General features: G+C 38.8%; 1 long non-coding RNA gene across 1 annotated transcript in view; it reads left to right on the top strand.

Annotated features, from left to right (window-relative positions):
* The first annotated feature begins 814 nt into the window (after window positions 1-814).
* LOC132542723 (uncharacterized) overlaps window positions 815-19,802 on the top strand; it is a 392,193-nt gene continuing 373,205 nt past the window's right edge. Inside the window, exon 1 of the long non-coding RNA XR_009553697.1 lies at window positions 815-1,056. This is a non-coding gene — a long non-coding RNA (uncharacterized LOC132542723). The remainder of the gene's footprint in view (window positions 1,057-19,802) is intronic.

Below are 19,802 nucleotides of genomic sequence, written 5' to 3'. Positions count from 1 at the left end.
TCCATATGACCCAATAATTCCTCTCCTGGGGTTATACCCCAAGGACTCCATAACACCCAACCAATAAGAGATAGGTACTCCTATGTTCATAGCAGCACAATTCATAATAGCTAAAACCTGGAAGCAACCCAGGTGCCCAACAACAGATGAGTGGCTGAGAAAGCTGTGGTATATATACACAATGGAATACTATGCAGCTATCAAGAACAATGAACCCACCTTCTCTCACCCATCTTGGACAGAGCTAGAAGGAATTATGTTAAGTGAACTAAGTCAGAAAGAGAAAGATGAGTATGGGATGATTCCACTCATCAACAGAAGCTGACTTAGAAGATCTGAAAGGGAAACTAAAAGCAGGACCTGATCAAATTGTAAGTAGGGCACCAAAGTAAAAACCTAGTGGTGAGGGGTAGACATGTAGCTTCCTGGGCCAGTGGGGGGTGGGAGTGGGCGGGAGGGATGGGTCACAGTCCTTTGGTGGTGGGAATGGTTTTTATGTACACTCCTAGCAAAATGTAGACATATAAATCAGTAGCTAATTAATATGAGAGGGGGAAATCAATTGTATGTCTCAAAGTTTCTCAAAAGACAAACTGAATCTTTTTAATATATAGGCTATGTATTTGATATGCGGACTCTCTCAAAAGCCTAGACCAAGTAGATTAGAAGCTTCCAATAGCACAGCTATATACAAGATACTTGGTACTGTACAGCAAACCATAACAAAGGGACTTTTCAAAGTTAACCCAATTAACAAATAATGTGATAATAATATTAACTATTGATTGTCTTTTTGAACCCTAAGACAGCAGGAACCTCACATCTTCACTATAGAGCCCCTACTTCCCCCAGTCCTGGCACCCTAGGATAGGGCCCACTTTCCCGTATGCATCTCCCAATCCAAACTAAATAATATTGCATCCGCCGATCACAACCTAACCAAAGCAACGATTGCCATCACAACATGCTTCACCTCAGACTGTATCCAGAGACTTCACGTGTGGAATGACAACCCTTCAGCTTCATTACTCGGGTTCCAGATGCCACCAGGATGCTGTCTAGGCTTCCCTGGATTGAAGACCCCACCAATGTGTCCTGGAGTTCAGCTTCCCCAGAGACACACCCTACTAGGGAAAGAGAGAGGCAGACTGGGGGTATGGACCGACCAGTCAACGCCCATGTTCAGCGGGGAAGCAATTACAGAAGCCAGACCTTCTACCTTCTGTAACCCTCAACGACCCTGGGTCCATGCTCCCAGAGGGATAGAGAATGGGAAAGCTACCATGGGTGGGGGTGGGTTATGGGGATTTGGTGGTGGGAATTGTGTGGAGTTGTACCCCTCCTACCTTATGCTTTTGTTCACTAATCCTTTCTTAAATAAAAAATTAAAAAAAAAAAAAGAAGTGTGGTTATTAACTGTTTCCAGGAGGTTTTGTAGAATTTGTGAAGCCATCTGGTCCAGGACTTTTGTTGTTGGGGAGATTCTTAATAACTGTTTCGATTTCTTTTTCTGTGATTGGTGTATTTAGATCTTGTAGTTCTTCTTGGTTCAGTTTTGGAATGGTATATGCTTCTAGGAATTCTTCCATCTCTTCCAGATTTTCTAGCTTGGCAGCTTATAGTTCTTCATAGAAGTTTCACATGATTTTCTGAATTTCTGTGGTGTCAGTTGTGATATCTCCTCCATAGGTTCATAGATACTGATGAACTTCCAAAATCAAATAAAGAGGAACTAGATAACATGAATAGGTCCATTACAGCTAATGAAATAGGGACATTTATCAAATAAATAGAATTTATTAAAATAAATAGAATTGTAAAAGTGCAATTCTATTCATTTGCATCTTATCCCCCTTTTTTAGTGAGTCTGGCTAGGGGCTTATCAATCCTGTTTAATTTTTCAAAGAGAAAACATTTGGCTTGATTGATCTTTTTATGCTTCACTTATCTTTGATGTTGTTTATTTCTGCTCTAATTTTAGTAGTTTCTGTCCTTCTGACTGCTTTAGGATTCCTTTGTTTCTCTTCCTCTAAGTCCTTAAGTTGTGCAGTAAGGTCATTTATTTGAGATTTTTCTTGTTGTTTAATATGTGATTGTATGGCTATGAGTTTCCCTCTCTGTACTGCTTTAGCTGTGTCCCAAATGTTTTGGTAGCTTGTGTCTTCATTTTCATTTGTTTCCAAGAACATTTTAATTTCTTGCTTCTGTGTCTCTCTGACCCAGTGGTTCTTAAGCAGCATGGTGTTTAGTTTTCAAGTTCTGTGTCTTTTAGTAATTTTCTGTTTGTTATTAAATGTTAGCTTTACTCCTCTTTGGTCTGAGATGATACTTGGAATGATTTCAATTCTCTCGAATTTGTGGATGCTGTCTTTGTGGCCTAACATGTGGTCTATTCTTGAGTATGCACAGTTTTCTAGATACCTATGAACTTCCAAAATTAAAGAGGAACTAGATAATATGAACTAGCCCATCACAGCTAATGAAATAGGGACATTTATCAAAACCTTCCCAAGAATCAAAGTCCTGCACCAGATCGTTTTACAAATGAATTCAACAAAACCTTCAAGGATGAACTAATACCTCTGCTTTTAAAAGTCTTCCAGAAGTGTGAAGACTTTGTCATACTCCCTTCCAACTTCTATGAAGCCAACATCACTTTGATACCAAAAGCAGACAGAGACAAAACCAAAAAAGAAAACTAAAGACCAATATCTCTGTTGAACATAGATGCTAAAATATTGAAAAAATTCTAGCCAACTAGATACAGCAGTATATTAAAAAAAAAGATTGTTGGTCATGACCAAGTGAGGCTTATCCCAGGGATGCAAGGTTGTTTTAATATACGTAAATCAGTCAACGTGATCCACCACATCAATTAAAGCAAGACTAAGAACCACATAGTCATATCAATAAATGCAGAGAAAGCCTTTGACAAAATACAATATCACTTTATGATAAAAACACTACAAAAATGGGAATAGATGGAAAATTCCTCAAGATAATGGAATCTATGTATAGCAAACCTACAACTAACATCATACTCAATGGTGAAAAACTGGAAGCATTTCCCCTCACATTAGGTACTAGACATGGCTGCCTGCCTATTATCACCATTATTATTCAACATAGTGTTGGATGTTCTTGCCATAGCAATCAGGCAGGAACAAGGAATTAAAAGGATACAGATCGGAAGAGAAAAAATCAAACTCTCCCTACCTGCATGATAGTATACATAGAAAAACCTAAGGAATTCAGCAAGAAGCTTTTGGAAATCATCAGGCAATACAGTAAGGTGTCAGGCTACAAAAATTAACATTCAAAAGTCAGTGGCATTTCTTTGAAAACACTAACTTAGAAGAAGTTGAAATCCAGAAATCAATTCCTTTTACTATAGTAAAAAAACAACAAAATATCTAGGAATAAACCTTATCAAAGAAGTGAAAGACTTGTAAATTGAAAATTATGAGTCACTACTAAAGGAAATTGAAAAAGACACAAAGAAGTGGAAAGATATTCCATGTTCATGGGTTGGAAGAATTAGCATAATCAAAATGAATACACTACCCAGAGCCATATACATATTTAATGGTTTCCCCATAAAATTCCAACCACATTTTTTAGGAGAATAGAACAAATGCTACAAATGTTTATCTGGAATCAGAAAAAAAAACTAGAATTGCAAAATAATCTTGAAACGAAAAAACAGAACTGAAGGCATCACACTTCCAAATCTTAAATTATATTATAGGGCCTTGGTAATCAAAACTGCTCGGTACTGGAACATGAGTAGACACACTGACCAGTGGAATAGAATTCAGAGCCCAGAAGTAAGCCTTCACAGCTATGGACATCTAAACTTTGACAAAGGTACCCAGACTATTAAACGGGGAAAGCAAAATCTCTTCAACAAATTATGTTGGAAAAAATGGGTTGAAACATGCAGAAGAATGAAACTGAACCACTGTATTTCACCAAATACAAAAGTAAACTCCAAGTGGATCAAGGACTTGGATGTCAGACCAAAAACTATCAGATACTTAGAGGAAAATATTGGCAGAACTCTTTTCTGCATAAATTTTAAAGACATCAATGAAATGAATCCAATTATAAAGAAGACTAAGGCAAGCATAAACCTATGGAACTACATAAAATTAAAAAGTTTCTGCACAGCAAAAGAAACCACTACCCAAACCAAGAGACCCCTCACAGAATGGGAGAAGATATTTACATGCCATATATCAAACAAGAGGCTAAGAACCAAAATATATAAAGAGCTTTCCAATCTCAACAACAAGAAGACAAATAGCCCCATCCAAAAATGGGAAGAGGACATGGACAGGATATTCACCACAGAAGAGATCCAAAAGGCCAAGAAACACATGAAAAAATGCTCCTAGTCTCTGACTGTCAGAGAAGTGCAAATAAAGACAACAATGAGATACCACTTCACTCCTGTGACAATGCCATACATCAGAAAAGGTAACAGCAGCAAATGCTGGAGAGGTTGTGGGGTCAAAGGAACACTCCTGCACTGCTGGTGGGAATGTAAATTGGTGCAGCCTCTGTGGAGAGTAGTCTGGAGAACTCTCAGAAAAGTAGAAATGGACCTACCCTAAGATCCTGCAATTCCTTTCCTAAGGATATATCCTAAGCAACCCAACACACCCATCTAAAAATATCTATGTACACATATGTTCTTAGCAACACAATTTTTAATATCTAAAGCCTGGAAGCAACCCAGGTGTCCAACAACAGATGAGTGGCTGAGCAAGTTGTGGTATATATACACAATGGAATACTACTCAGCTATAAAAAATGGTGACCTCACCGTTTTCAGCTGATCTTGGATGGACCTTGAAAAATTCATAGTAAGTGAAATAAGTCAGAAACAGAAGGATGAATGTGGGATGATCTCATTCTCAGGCAGAAGTTGAAAAACAAGATCAGAAGAGAAAACACAAGTAGAACCTGAACTGGAAGTGGCACGTTGCACCAAAGTAAAAGACTCTTAGGTGGGTTGGGGGGGAGCATACAGGTCCAAAAAAATGACAGAGGACCTAATGTCGGTTGCATTGTTATGTGGAAAACTAGGAAATATTATGCATGTACAAACTATTGTATTTACTGTCTAATGTAAAACATTAATTCCCCAATAAGCAAATAATAAAAAAAAATTCCTGGTCCCTACCCACACTGTGAAAGCCTTGCAAGTGGTAATGCAGTGCTTCAGATGTAATTCTATCTTTTTCCCTATCATGTCTTTCTGTCCAATAAATAAATAAATAATTTTAAAAATTAAAAATAAACCAAAAAATTAAAAAAATATATTTGGGTAGTGAATACTTTCATCAAATCTCAGTCTAGTCTTATATAAATTTAATAGAATCCAGCCATTCTCTGTTTTCAGAACTTGGCATGGTCTCATTATTTTGTCAGTATCCAATGCGCCTGTTATCCCCTGACTTCACCTTTGGTCTCCAAATATAGATCATTGCTTTCTCCTTATCTCACCTCTTATAACCGGGAAAAGTTTTCCAATGAGCAGCACAAGTGCTCCTTAGAAGCTTCCCCATCACAATGGCCCCAGAAATCCAGCTAGCTTCAAAACCTGACAGTGCTGTTGTGTCTATCCATGTGAAACCACATTCAGGAGTGAGGAGCTATGCCTCCCATGTAGTTTACCACTTCAAAATGGCACATTTCTTGAGCTCACTTCAGTGCTCATAATGAGCTGGCACAGAAGGCAGTGGGTCTGTAGAGCTTTCAAATAGAGAAGAGAACAGGCTTTTGTACATTCAGACAGAACTGGATGGGACACAAGTGGCCACGCAGACATTTTAGTACCACTAGAATATTCTGCTCCTTCAGTTGATGGATGAATCTTGGTGAACCGACATGCGAGCTTGAAAGAGGCAGCGATTTTGTCATGTAATGCAGATGTTCATTGTCAAGTTTCTTCTTTATTTAGTAGGTCTATTTTGACACATTTCTAAAGGCTTATATATTTATTTTATTTGATAGTACAGAGAGAAATTGAGAGAGGATGATGAGATCAGGAGGGAAAGAGAAAGACATCTATAGCACTGTTTCACTGCTCACGAAGCCTCCCTCTGCAGTTGGTGACTTGGTGTGAACCAGGATCCTTCCACAGGACAATGTGTACACTCAACCAGGTATGATATCACCAGGACCTTGTTTGCTTACTTGCTATTTTCCTTTTCCTTTTCCTCTTTTTCTTTTGTAAGAGGCAGAGACACAGAGGGATAGCGTGAAAGAGACCAAGCACTGTAGCTTCCTTCAATATGGCGGAGGCCAGGCTGGAAGCTGGGTGGCTCACATAGCAAAAAAGTGCACTATTCAAAAGAGCTATTTTGCTAGTGGCTCATGTCCATTTTTGGCAGCAGACTGGTTCTAGTTCATTTGTGCCATACTCTTTCCTTTGCATGTACACAGATAAACAGATGTAGGGTGGCTAGAAAGGCAGAAGTGCAAGAAGTTCAGGAAGTGAGATGAACTCGTCCTACCATGAGTTTTCCAAAGGGAAAACATAACAGGTATATTTTATAGTACCATGATGCATACATGTGTGTATGTGTATGCATACTATGACTCATAACTTCAAAGTAGTGCAGCAGATTGTCACACACAGTGTTTGGAATCTTCCTTGTCCATGAATAGCTCAGCCTGTGAATATGTGAATTCCATGCATATAAGTTATACATGTGCTTACCCACACAAGTTCACAGTGTAAGACCCAAAGCACTTGCATTAGAGAGACTGTGATGAGAAGATGGAAAGTGAGTTCTGAGGCCCTTCCATCTTGTATAAGTTTACGTCAAGCTGAATCCAGGGACCTGTTGTTTTTATATTGGCTTCCTTCTCAGGCCAGTCTGGAAAAGCAAAGCTCCCTGAGAGACTGGCTTCCTCATGAATAGGCAATGAGATGCTTCCTCTCCCCCAGGCTGCCAGAGAAGCTGTTCTCCTGCTGGAATTTCCCTCCTAATTTTAGAAAATGTGTACTGCACTTGTAAATATGATTTCCAGGGCTAGAGAGTATCTTTTCTTACAAATACCAACACACACACACACACACACACACACACACACGAGAGAGAGAGAGAGAGAGAGAGAGAGAGAGAGAGAGATATGCCTGTAGGACACAGTAGACATAATTGTTCTCACATTCAAGAGAAGAGGAAAGCAGATATGTTCAGCAGTTTCTGCACCACTCTATGTAAGGGGTGATGTGCATTGGTTGGAAGTCTGTCCCAGGGGACCCTGGTTCAGCCTCTCAGATGTGGGGATCCTCCCCTGTGCCTGCATCAGTTTTTCTGTCTGAATCATTCATGTAATTATTGGGCAGAGGCCATGAAGAAATCCATAAAAGAGTGGATGACCACCCCATGCATAGAAGTCCTCAAAACCTCCACTACTACATTGTTAGCTTTAGCCAGTAATAGGTCTTCCACCAGTAGAAGTTATACATTCAAACATAAACATTACTCAGAAAATGCCAAGGACAGGTGGTGGGATAAAGTGTTGGACTCAGGAGCATGAGATCCTGAGTTTGATCCTGGTACCCCATATACTGGAGTGCTGCTCTGAATTCTATTTTTCTCTCCCTCCCTTTCTCTCTCTCCCTCTCCCTTTCTCCCTCTCACTCTTTCTCATAGATAAAAGCAAACCATTTTTTTTTTAAAGAGGGAAGTGTAATACAACCTCCTCTCCAGATCTTGGCTTCAGTTGCTTTTGCCTAGCCTGTGCTATTTTTCTTAGATAATCAGAATTTAAACTAGTACAAGAAAATTTAATTTAAGAAGGAAACTTAGCTTTAAGAGCTTTTATCAACTTCCTAATAGGAAATGAAAAAAAAATGTCCAAACTCTTGAGCAAGATAGAAACAGCTATTTGCAAGGGGAGCTGCCAACCTCCTGATGGCAGGCCCACCAGGAGCCCCTTCATATGTATTTTATGCTTAAGCAAAGCTGTACTGGCTGTGGTTCTGCTATTTCATTGGATGTGCTAATGTCCCTTAGTCTTTGCAGACTCATATGTGTCTGAAAGCACTGCTGTCTCTTCTTCTTTGCTCTTTGGGGGCAATTCTGTCTGGCTTTACCTACAGTGAGTATTAACACTCTATATAGTTCACTGGATCAGTTTATTGCAAACCTCCTGTATCTAGGCCATAGCATTAGTGTTGTACTAGTTACTTGGCATTGCAATGTATTCATTTGTTAGTCTCCCCATTTGACTATGAGTTTCTGAGGGCAAGGATGCAAAAGATATTTATTTCTACATTGCAGCATTGAACAAATAGGACAGATTGACTAAAAAAATGTTTACTATTAAATTGAAACAGGGAGTAAATATTTACATTGTTAAAACAGACACTGCAGAGTTTGCTTGAATACTTAGTTCCATTTTTTATTTACAAAAAAAAGATCCATTATTATATTTAAAATATTTGAGTCTGGGTGATATCACAAAGGTAGCACACTCAACTTTTATTCCTGAGACTTGGAGGTCCATGCTCAATCCTAGGTTCAATCATAAGCCAGAGTTGAATAGTTCTCTGCTCTGCTCTGCTCTCTCTCTCTCTCAAATTGTTCTTAAAAATAATTTGTAGAACAAGCCACATGTTTATAAGTGAAGAATGGTTGAAATAGCAAGATTAGGGTTTCTAGAATTAATCTGGTTGTTTCAAATGTCTGTTTTATGTGCTATAGACAATAATGAAGATGGAACAAAATGCACTCACTGTTTCCTCAAGGAGTTTTCTATCTGAAAGGGGATGGAACGAACAGAATAGAAGTAAAGCAAAACTCATGGTGGTTTTAGTCCACCTGCAGGTTAGCTGTCAAGCTCCAGCAAAACTTACACAGTCGTGGGACCCTAGAAACATACCTGAAATATTTCCTAGCTTCTATACACTCTATAATCCCTATTCCCATATGCTCTATTCAAACTTGTTGGTTCCTATTCCTTAAACAGTTTGTTCTCATTTATATCTTACTACATTTCACCCATCAAGTTGCAGGTGCTATGATTTCATCCTGACATACCTGAGCAGATGAGCTCAACAATATGTCTTGGAGCCTCACATCTCCAGAGCCATAGCCCACTTCAGAAAGATAGAAACAGGCTAGGGGAGAAGATCTTTACATACCATACATCAGACAAGAGTTTAATAACCAAAATATATAAAGAACTCAGCGACAAACAACAAATGACCCTATCCAAAGTGGGGAGAGGATATGAACAGAATATTCTCCATAAAAGAGATCCAAAATGTCGACAAACATGAAAAAATACTCTGAGTTATTATCAGAGAAATGCAAATAAAGACAACAATGAAATACCACTTCACTCCCATGACAATGTTATATATCAGAAAGGGTAGCAACAACAAATGCTGTAGAGGTTTTGGGGGCAAAGGAACCCTCCTGCACTGCTGGTGGGAATGTAAATTTGTCCAACTCTTGTGGAGAGCAGTCTGGAGAACTCTCAGAAGGCTAGAAATGGACCTACCCTATGACCCTGAAATTCCTCTCCTGGGGCTATAGCCTAAGGAACCAAACATATCCATTCAAAAAGATTTGTGTATACCTATGGTCTTAGCAGCACAGTTTGGAATAACCAAAATCTGGAAATAACCCAGGTGTTCAACAACTGATGAGTGGCTGAGTTAAGTTGTGATAAATATACACTATGAAGTACTACTCAGCTATTAAAATTAGTGGATTCACATTCTTCACCCTATCTTGGAGGGAGCTTGAAGAAATCATGTTAAGTGAGATAAGTCAGAAACAGAAGAATGAATATGGGATGATCTCACTCTTAGACAGAAATTAAAACATAAAAACAGAAGGGAAGTACAAAGAAGAACTTGAATAGGAGTTGGTGTATTGCTGCATACTAAAAGACTCTGGGGTAGGGGCAGATGGTTCAGGTACTGGAACATGATGGTGGAGGAGGACTTAGTGGGGGTTGAATTATTATGTAGAAAAATGAGAAATATTACACAAGTACAAACTATTGTATTTTACTGTTGACTGTAAACCATTAATCCTTCAATAAAGAAAAAAAAAAGAAAAAAAATGAAACAGGCTGGAGGTATGGATTGATGTGCCAGTGGTCATGTTTAGCAGATAAGCAGTTATAGAAGCCAGGCCTTCTACTTTCTGAACCTCATAAAGAATTTTGGTCCAGGGGCTGGGTGGTGGCACACCTGGTTGAATGCACATGTTACAATGTGTAAGGACCCGGGTTCGAGCCCCTGGTCCCTACCTGCAGGAAGCATGCTTTGCAAGTGGTAAAACTGTACTGCAGGTGTCTCTCTGTCTCTCTCCCTCTCTATCACTCCCTCCTTCTCGATTTTTGTCTGTCTCTATCCAATAAATACAGACAATAAAAAAAAGAAAAAAAAAAGAATTTTGGTCCATATTACCAGAAGGGTAAATCTTAGGGGAAGATAATCAGAGTTTTCTGAACTCCAATTCCATCAGGAATAGGAAATAAAAAAGGAAAAAAAATTACCTGTGAAAGCTGATAAATTAGTTAACTATACTTTGACATTAATAAAAGCAGATTTATCTACAAATATATAAATAATAATAATAATAAAGTCTGAAGGCTTTAAAACTAGCCAGATGCAATTTGGGGTTAGGAAGATGTGCTTTGTAGAAGTGGTAGTGTTTGAGGTTGACCTTGATATGAGGGGGATGGGCTCAACCTGCCAATCTCTGCCTAACACATTCTCCAACACAAGCATGAAATTCATTATCCAATGTCTCACAGATTTAAACTTCATGACTTGTGAGGTGTCGCAGTTAAATTATTGAAGGGACAGAGAGTTCTATAACATACCAGCTGTCTGAATTCAACTGGCCACATGATTAATGATTCTGCTAGGCACATCAAGGGCCTTTCATTTCCAAGCACTTTATAAACATTGAGTAATCTCACAATACCCTTGTGAGATATTATCATGTTCATTTTCCATATGGTTAACTGAGCTAAAGAGGCTAAATGACTTGCTCAAAGGCCATACTGGAAGTCAATAACATCAAACGTTTAGGATGAAGGAACTTTCAGGTCCCTCACCTCATGGTAGATTGATGAACCGAATCCCTCACCTTACACCATTAAGAAGTCTGACTGACAGGACAACACTGTAATAGATCATACTTTATAGCTGAGATAAGTCAGGATTAGTATCCTCTCTCATATAGGTCAGGCTGCTGGAAAGAGGTTCTACATGACCATGCCTAGAAAAGAAAATGTAGAAACAGAAGTGGGTGAAATCTTTCCTATGGATTTTTAAAGACCTTAACCAAGATAGAGCTTAGACTAATGGAGGGTGGAAAAAGATGACCCTACGAGATCTTGGTTAATGAGCATTTTTAACCTGAACAAAGATTTTCTTTTAACTTTTTTAAAAAATATTTTATTTATTCCCTTTTGTTGACCTTGTTGTTTTACTGTTGTAGTTATTATTGTTGTTATTGATGTCATCATTGTTGGATAGGACAGAGAAAAATGGAGAGAGGAGGGGAAGATGGGGGGGGCGAGAAAGATAGACACATGCAGACCTGCTTCACTGCTTGTGAGTGACTCCCCTGCAGGTGGGGAGCCTGGGGCTGGAACCAGGATCTTTATGCAGGTCCTTGTGCTTTGCACCATCTGTGCTTACTCACTGTGATGCCACCCAACTCCCCTTAACTTTCTTATAACCATTGGCATTCTTCACCATTCAGTTTTGATATGAACTCCTTTCACACTTTTACATATCTCCTTACTTCTCAATCAAATGTCTCTTTGGTCTAAAACTTGCCAAAATACTGTCACCCTGTCAATAGGCACATGACATTTTGGAAAACCACTTCTTCTGAGTGGTAGAAGTGGAAAACAACTTCTTCTGAATTTGATTTGTACTGTGATTTGCAATTATATATTTATAGAGCATTCCTAAAACTTCTTTGTGCCTTATTTTTCTCTAAATGAAGATAAAAAGCATGGATAGAGAGCATGCAGTTGGTGCCTTAAGCACATGAAAGCATTCAGATGCAGTGACTTCTGTTACAAGCATCTGTGGCTCTTTGCCTGTGACTTTCTTTGACTATTGGAGCTCAGCCAGGGCAGGGGGGGTGTGGTAAGAAATATGGAAATATAGCACCCTAGGGGTAGACTTCATTGGAAAACTGATGGAAATTGGAGGAGCAAGATCTTAGCTTCCTCACTTCTCTGAGGTTTCCTGTGCTTTCTTCCCAACATCCTCTTCAAGAGTGTGTGATGATAAAGAAGCACAACCTAGTATTGACTTTTTTTTACTCGTCTATTAGAGCTTCCTAGGATTACTATCTAAACTTCTGTCCTAGGGTTTACTTCCTAAGTTTAACCTAGGTTTTATAACTATAAAAGCTATGATATGAATAATAAAGGATAGTGACTTCTTAAAGTCCTGATAATAACCAATCTTATGTTCATAGCATGTTTATACATTTTTTCCATCATCCATTCTTACCACTAGCGAGTTACATTGACTATTATTATCCTCTTTTATTGGCAAGTACATTGAATCTCAGTGGGATTTAATGCCTTATCAAGAATTAGGGAGGTGTGCCTCTGGCCTCAAATTCAGAATTCTATCTCCAAATCCCAACCTGTTCTCTCTTTTTATTTTATCCTTAGGTGTTTCTAGCTAATGAAATATTTAACATTATCATTTTTTTTTTTTGCCTCCATGGTTATTGCTGGGGCTCAGTCCCTACGCTATGAATTTACTGCTGCTGGAGGCCATTTTTTCCCCTTTGTTGCCCATCGGTTGTGGTGTTACTATTATTGTTGTCTTTGTTGTTGGCTAGGACAGAGAGAAATGGAGAGAGGAGGGGAAGATAAAGAGGGGAAGAGAAAGACAGACACCAGCAGACCTGCTTCACTGCCTGTGAAGTGACTCCCCTGCAGGTGAGGAGCTGGGGGCTCGAGCTGGGATCCTTCTGCCAGTCCTTGAGCTTTGCGCCACGTGAGCTTAACCCGCTGTGCTACCGCCTGGCCCCCTTAATATTATTTCTAATGCTACTATAGAATGTAGATAGTATGGTTGAATAACTGAAAAGCCAATTATTTCTACTGGCATGTTAAGTTCCACTGAGCTACATAAAAAAAAAAGGTTGGGGCACAGGGCAAAACTTATGTCTGGCTGAGTGAAAGGTGTATTGTAGCAAAGTGGAAATTCTGGTCTGGGAGTAGGTTGGAAAGGAGGTGGAGAGGTCATTGGCTCTCTACAACATGATAGTGACAAGAGATGTGGATTGGTGGTAGGAGTGGTGTGAAGACATCTGTCGTGGGAAGATAAGAAACTGCATTTATATATCAACAACTGCCCTATAAACCATTATTTCCCCCAATACAAAGATTTTCGGAAAAAAGTGCCACCTATATATGCATTTAAAAACTTTGATCAGTCACTTCTGTTTGCAAAGATAAAGTAGCATTTAAACTTAAATTATATCTTTACTCTTATGGTAAATATTGTGAAATCAATTGTTGAAACATTTTATGAATAATTTTTATAAGATGTGTTTTTTTTTCCAAATCCTTATTCCAGAGCACTTAATAGAGATGCTGTAATCTCATTGATAGTCTCTCTGACAGATGGTAACCTAGCCTCTGCTATTGTGTTTCTTATAGTGAGGAGGCCATTGTCACATAATGGAGTTCATTTCATTGTTGGAAAATTCTGATTGTTTAAAACTGCTTCCTATTATTGACCCCTCCACCCCCAAATGACTTTAATGTCATTTCTCTTTCATTACTCTGAGACCTCTAGAAATAAACAGATGCAGTCTAATAGTGTATCTTGGCTTGGGCCCCTTTCTACATTAAAATAATTATAAGTCCATCATATTTTTTCATGTTAGCATATGTTTGTGTAATTTTGTTCTGAGTAGGAGTGACTGTGCTGATTCCTTTATTCTGCTTCAGTGACTCTCTTTCTACATAGTAGTTTCACTCCATAGTGGAATGAATAGTCCCAACATTTCATGACATCTTTTAATATACTAGCATTTTCATTATTTTACAATGGTTATTTCTCCTTAAACTATGAAGATGTTAATTTACCCTTGCCTATGAGCCTTTACTGGTTTATTGACTTCTTTCATTTCTTGCTCATTTATTCTTCTCCTTTCTAAAATGATGTCTTTTAACTGGCCCAACTTTAGTTGAAAATTTCTTTTTTACATATATATATATATATATATATATATATATATATATATATACCACTTGTTAAAATTTATTCATAAAATGGAAATATTGACAAGAACATAAGATAAGAGGGATATAATTCCACACAGTTCCCACCACCAGAACACCCTGTTGCATCCTTTCCCTTGATAGCTTTCCTATTCTTTATCCCTCTGAGAGGATGGACCAAGAATCATTATGGGGTTCAGAAAGTGGAAGGTCATCTGCCCAGGGAAGTTAGGTTGGCGTTATGGTAGCATCTGGAACTTGGTGGCTGAAAAAGCATTAAGATATATAGCAGAACAAATTGTTAATTAATCAGGAACCTAAAAGTAAGAATATAGTAGATGAGATTTGGGGCCTTCATTTTTGAAAAAGCTATTTTAGGTATATTCCAAGGGGCCCATGACTTTACTAATTTTTGCCTGAGCTTGATAGCTAACATGCAGGTGGACCCAAGGTATTATCTGAGGAGATGGTGTCAGAGTTGGGAAAAGGACTGGAAAGTTGGATCAGGGGAGAGAATAACTCCCAAATATAGGAAAAGTATATAAATATTGTTAACTGTAAACCCCATCTATTTGATCTAGGGCCTATATCCCTCACAGGAGCCAGTGTAACTTCTGCATCTGTGTAGGTCTGAGCTCACATTCTGTGGTCATGGCTAGGAACATTCTACCAGCATTAATTTTGGGACTCAACTTCTTCCAGTGGTAGAGTATATTGGCCTAACCTCCCTTCTGAGAATGGTGCTGTCCCTACCATTACTGATCCGCATTGAGGGAAAAGTCCTATATGGGCCTACAAAGATGTCCATCATGTTGTTCCTGATGGAGATGACCAGTGACAGTGGTGAGAGGGATCTATTCAAGGCCTGTTCAAGGGCCCATCATATCTGTGTGGGAATCCCAGGACTTCTTGACTAGGGCCCCAGGTAATGAGATGGCCTCATAGTGACTAGAGAGTCATCATTAAAGTATGCCAGTCTCTTGTCCTTACTCAGCTTTTGTAGTCCTTACTTTGTCTGAGAAGATTAGCTTTGGAGTGACTGAGGGACTTGTAATTGGAGGTAGGTAAGGAAGGTATCTAGGTCTAAGTAGAAACTGTTTCATTAGGCACTTTAAGGTGTCTTTTTAGGTCTTTCCACTTGTTTGCTTAATTTATTGACCTACTGAAAATTATTGTGTACTTTTGCTTTAAGGTATATATTTTCCCCTAACTTATGGATACATGTACATATGCCCTATCTCATGAGTCCTGGCCTATATCTAGGTTTTGAGGTTTTGTTAAGAAATGTGACACTTGAAATGGAATGAGCTATGAAAAGTCTCATCGGAGTAATGAAGCAGAAGGGTTGATATTCCATGTCTGATATATCTGGACACAGCCCAAAGTGTAACATAACAAGTTGGTACTGGTTGCATTGCTTAGGCTGGGATCAGCAAATACAGTACCAGTTGGTATGAATTGAGAGAAGCATGTAGGAAAGTGAGCCCTACCCTAGAGGTTACAGACCTGGGAGAAATATGGGCTTTATAGAGAAAGGGGAAGGTTCCTACTACCTTACTGTTTAAGAAGGCAATAGATGGTTATTGCTATAACCAAATTATTTGGAATTGGGTTAACACTGAAAATCCCTTTGTTAGCATTTGCTGTATAATACAAGACCTCACCATAATTTATGTCTTCAATGCTCTTTACATATAGCTGTATCTTATAAAGTAATGCCACCAGTTGCTTCTATTCTCCCTCGTCTAAGCTTTCAGGAGATTTAATATTTCAAAGAACAATCCATTATTAGAGATGTATTAACAATTTGAGCCCACTGTTAAAATTCAGTATAATTACCAATTTGAAGTTATAAGTGCTTAGATTGAAGGAACATATACTCAGAGATATGGTCTATGCATCAAAATGTTTGAGACATTTCATCCATTTCCCCCTTTCACATTAATTGAGTAGTGATTTATGAGACTATAAGTTAATAGGAGTGTATATTAACACCATTCCCACTACCAAAGGTCTCTGTGTGTGTCACCCCGATTCCCCCCCCGCATCCCCCAGTGAAGCTGAACATCTACCATCACCCTCCACCCAGAGATTTTTACTTTGCTACCCTACTCCAAACTCAGTCAGATACTGCTTTAGAGTTTCCCTTTCTGTTCTTCTTACTCAACTTCTGTTTATGGGTGGGATCATCCCATAATCGTCTTTGTCTTTCTGACCTAGCTCACTTAACATAATTCCTTCTAGTTCCATCCAGGATGAATTGGAGAAGGTGGGTCATATAGGAGGTCTATTTCTAGCCTTGTGAGGGTCTTTCAGACTGCTCTCCATAGATGCTGGACCAACTGACATTCCCACCAGCAGTGTAGGAGAGTTCCTTTGTTTCCACAACCTCTCCAGCATTTGTTGCTGCTATCATTTAAATGTAAGCCATTCTTACAGGGGTGAGTTGGCATTTCAATATTGTCTTTATTTGCATTTCTCTGACAATCAGTGACCTGGAGCAATTTTTCATGTGTATGTTAGCCTTTTGGATCTCTTCTGTAGTTAATATTCTGTTCATATCCTCTGCCCATTTTTGGATGGGATTATTTGCTTTTTTGTTGCTAAGTTCGGTGAGCTCTTTCTATATTTTGGATATTAGTTTCTTGTCTGGTATATCCTTATTTATTATTATCTTTATTATTGTTACTGTTTTTATTATACTGGGGGTATCTTTTTGTGCTTGTGTGATGACATTTTCTCAATAGTCTTTTTCTTCCTTTCAATATCAGAGACAGGGTGGGAGAGAGGAGATACACCACAGCACCAATTCCACTGCCCATGGAGCTTTCCCCGTGCATGGTGCTTGCTCTCATATGATACTGGGAACAAAAACCTAGGTCTTCACATATGGTAAAGTGGACACTTCCTACTCAGGAGTACATACTTGGTGAGCTATGTACCCTTTATTCCATGTTCATCAATTTGAGGAAAAGAAACAGAAATGGATGCATCACACTCCCAGATCTCAAACTATATTATAAGGCCATCATCATCAAAACAGCATGGTACTGGAACAAAAATAGGCACACAGACCAGTGGAACAGAATTGAAAGCCCTAAAATAAACCCCCACACCTATGGACATCTAATCTTTGATAAGGGGGCCCAAGTATTAAATGGAAGAAAGAGGCTCTCTTCAATAAATGGTGCTGGGAAAACTGGGTTGTAACATGCAGAAGAATGAAACTGAACCACCTTATCTCACCAGAAACAAAAATCAAGTCCAAATGGATCAAAGACCTGGATGTCAGACCAGAAACAATCAAATACTTAGAGGAAAACATTGGTGAAACACTTTCCCACCTAAACCTCAAGGACATCTTTGATGAAACAAACTCAATTGCAAGGAAGACTAAAGCAGAAACAAACCAATGGGACTATTTATTTATTTTTAACTTGTTTATTGGGGGATTAGTGGTTTATAATCGACAGTAAATGCAGTAGTTTGTACATGCATAACATTTCTCAGTTTTCCACATAGCAATACAACCCCCACTAGGTCCTCTGTCATCCTTTTCCTGGACCTGTACTCTCCCCGCCACCCACCCCAGAATCTTTTACTTTGGTGCAATACACCAGCTCCAGTTCAGGTTCTACTTGTGTTTTCTCTTCAGAAATATGGAGTCTTATATCTGTTAAATTTATTCATGTTTGTTTTGGCCCAGTATCCTTTCTGTCAAGTTTACTTTGGGTCTGAATTTGGTGATTCACTGGTTAAGTGAGGCCTTAAAGCTTTGGGGCTTCTACTGGCAGACACACATTTAATCATAATGTTTAGAGCATTTGAAGATTCTGAAGTCTCAGTCTCCCACCCCTTTTTCTCTTCTCTTGAGTTTCTTCAGTTTTGAGGTAATAGAAATATCCCAGTTTAATCACATTTTAAATACATTAGAACACTGACTCTATATATCAAAGCCTTTTTATGATTTCATGCTCTACATAAAGAATTTGGACTTGGTTCCCCTCAAAAAAAAAAAAAAACCATAGCATACATTCATAGTTAGGATCAAAGCAATCAGCAAATTGACTGTCATTTTCTTTTTCTTTTCTCTTTTTTTGTCTTTGCCTCCAGGGTTATCGCTGGGGCATAGTGCCTGCACCACAAATCCACTGCTCCTGGAGACATTTTTTTTCTCCCCTTTTGTTGCCCTTGTTGTTGTAGCCCTGCTGTGGTTATTATTGCTGCCATTGATGTCGTTATTTGTTGGACAGGACAGAGAGAAATGGAGAGAGGAGGGGAAGACAGAGAGGGGGAGAGAAAGACAGACACCTGCAGACCTGCTGTGAAGCTACTGGGGAGCCCGGGCCTCAAACTGGGATCCTTATACTGGTCTTTGCGCTTTGAGTCACGTGCGCTTAACCTGCTGAGCTACCGCCTTTCCCCGACTCTCATTTTCTTAATGGAAGACCAGAAAAGCATATGTTAGTATCAGATGTCTGGACTTTTAAACAGTTCACACATATACATCTTTCATTACCTGATGGATTTATAATGTTTTATTTCTTTTTTATTTTTTAATTTTTTAATATTTATTTTATTTATTTATTCCCTTTGTTGCCCTTGTTGTTTTATTGTTGTAGTTATTATTGTTGTTGTCATTGTTGGATAGGACAGAGAGAAATGGAGAGAGGAGGGGAAGACAGAGAGGAGGAGAGAAAGATAGACACCTGCAGACCTGCTTCACCGCCTGTGAAGCGACTCCCCTGTAGGTGGGGAGCCGGGGCTCGAACCAGGATCCTTATGCCAGTCCTTGTGCTTTGCGCCACCTGCGCTTAACCCGCTGTGCTACAGCCCGACTCCCAATGTTTTATTTCTATCTCTTTATTTTTTAATTATTTTTATTAGATAGAGATAGCCAGAAATAGAGAGGGTAAGGGAGATAGAGAAGGAGAGAGAAAGAGAAACACCTGCAGCACTGCTTCACCACTCACATAGCTTTCCCCCTGCAGGTAGGGATCAAGGGCTTGTCATTGTAACATGTGTTCAACCAAGTGCTCAGCATCTGGCCCTGGTCAGTGATGCTTTAAAATTCCTATTTGTTATAACATTTGACTTAGTGCCCCCATTCCATTTTAATAATCACACATACAGAAAATACATTCAATACATACAAATAAACCTTCCTATTAATGCAATGTTTTCAGCAAGATAAATGTATAATTCCAGAATGAGCAGCTAACACTGCCATCACAGCTCATCACATTTATACTACAACAGAAACTACAGCTCTTCAGCCTGGCCTAGTGGTCTTCAAACATTATAGTTTATTAAGGAAAACCTTTATGATACCTTCATTTGTTACAATGTTTCTGTCAAAGCACAATGAAAAAATGTTTTAAAGGAAGAAAATGAGAATTGCTGTGAGCTTGTCAATTTTTGGTTTTTCAAATGTAACAGTTCACAATGTTGTTATCTGTTGCAGAGCCTTAGAGAGACTAGTGCCTGATGAATATCTTTCAGCTCCTATTAAGATCAAACTCTGCAGTCTAAAATTTGTCAACCAT

Source organism: Erinaceus europaeus, chromosome 13 (genome assembly GCF_950295315.1).
Source record: "Erinaceus europaeus chromosome 13, mEriEur2.1, whole genome shotgun sequence".
Classification (NCBI taxonomy): Eukaryota; Metazoa; Chordata; class Mammalia; order Eulipotyphla; family Erinaceidae; genus Erinaceus; species Erinaceus europaeus.
This window is presented reverse-complemented; position numbering and strand designations above follow the sequence as displayed.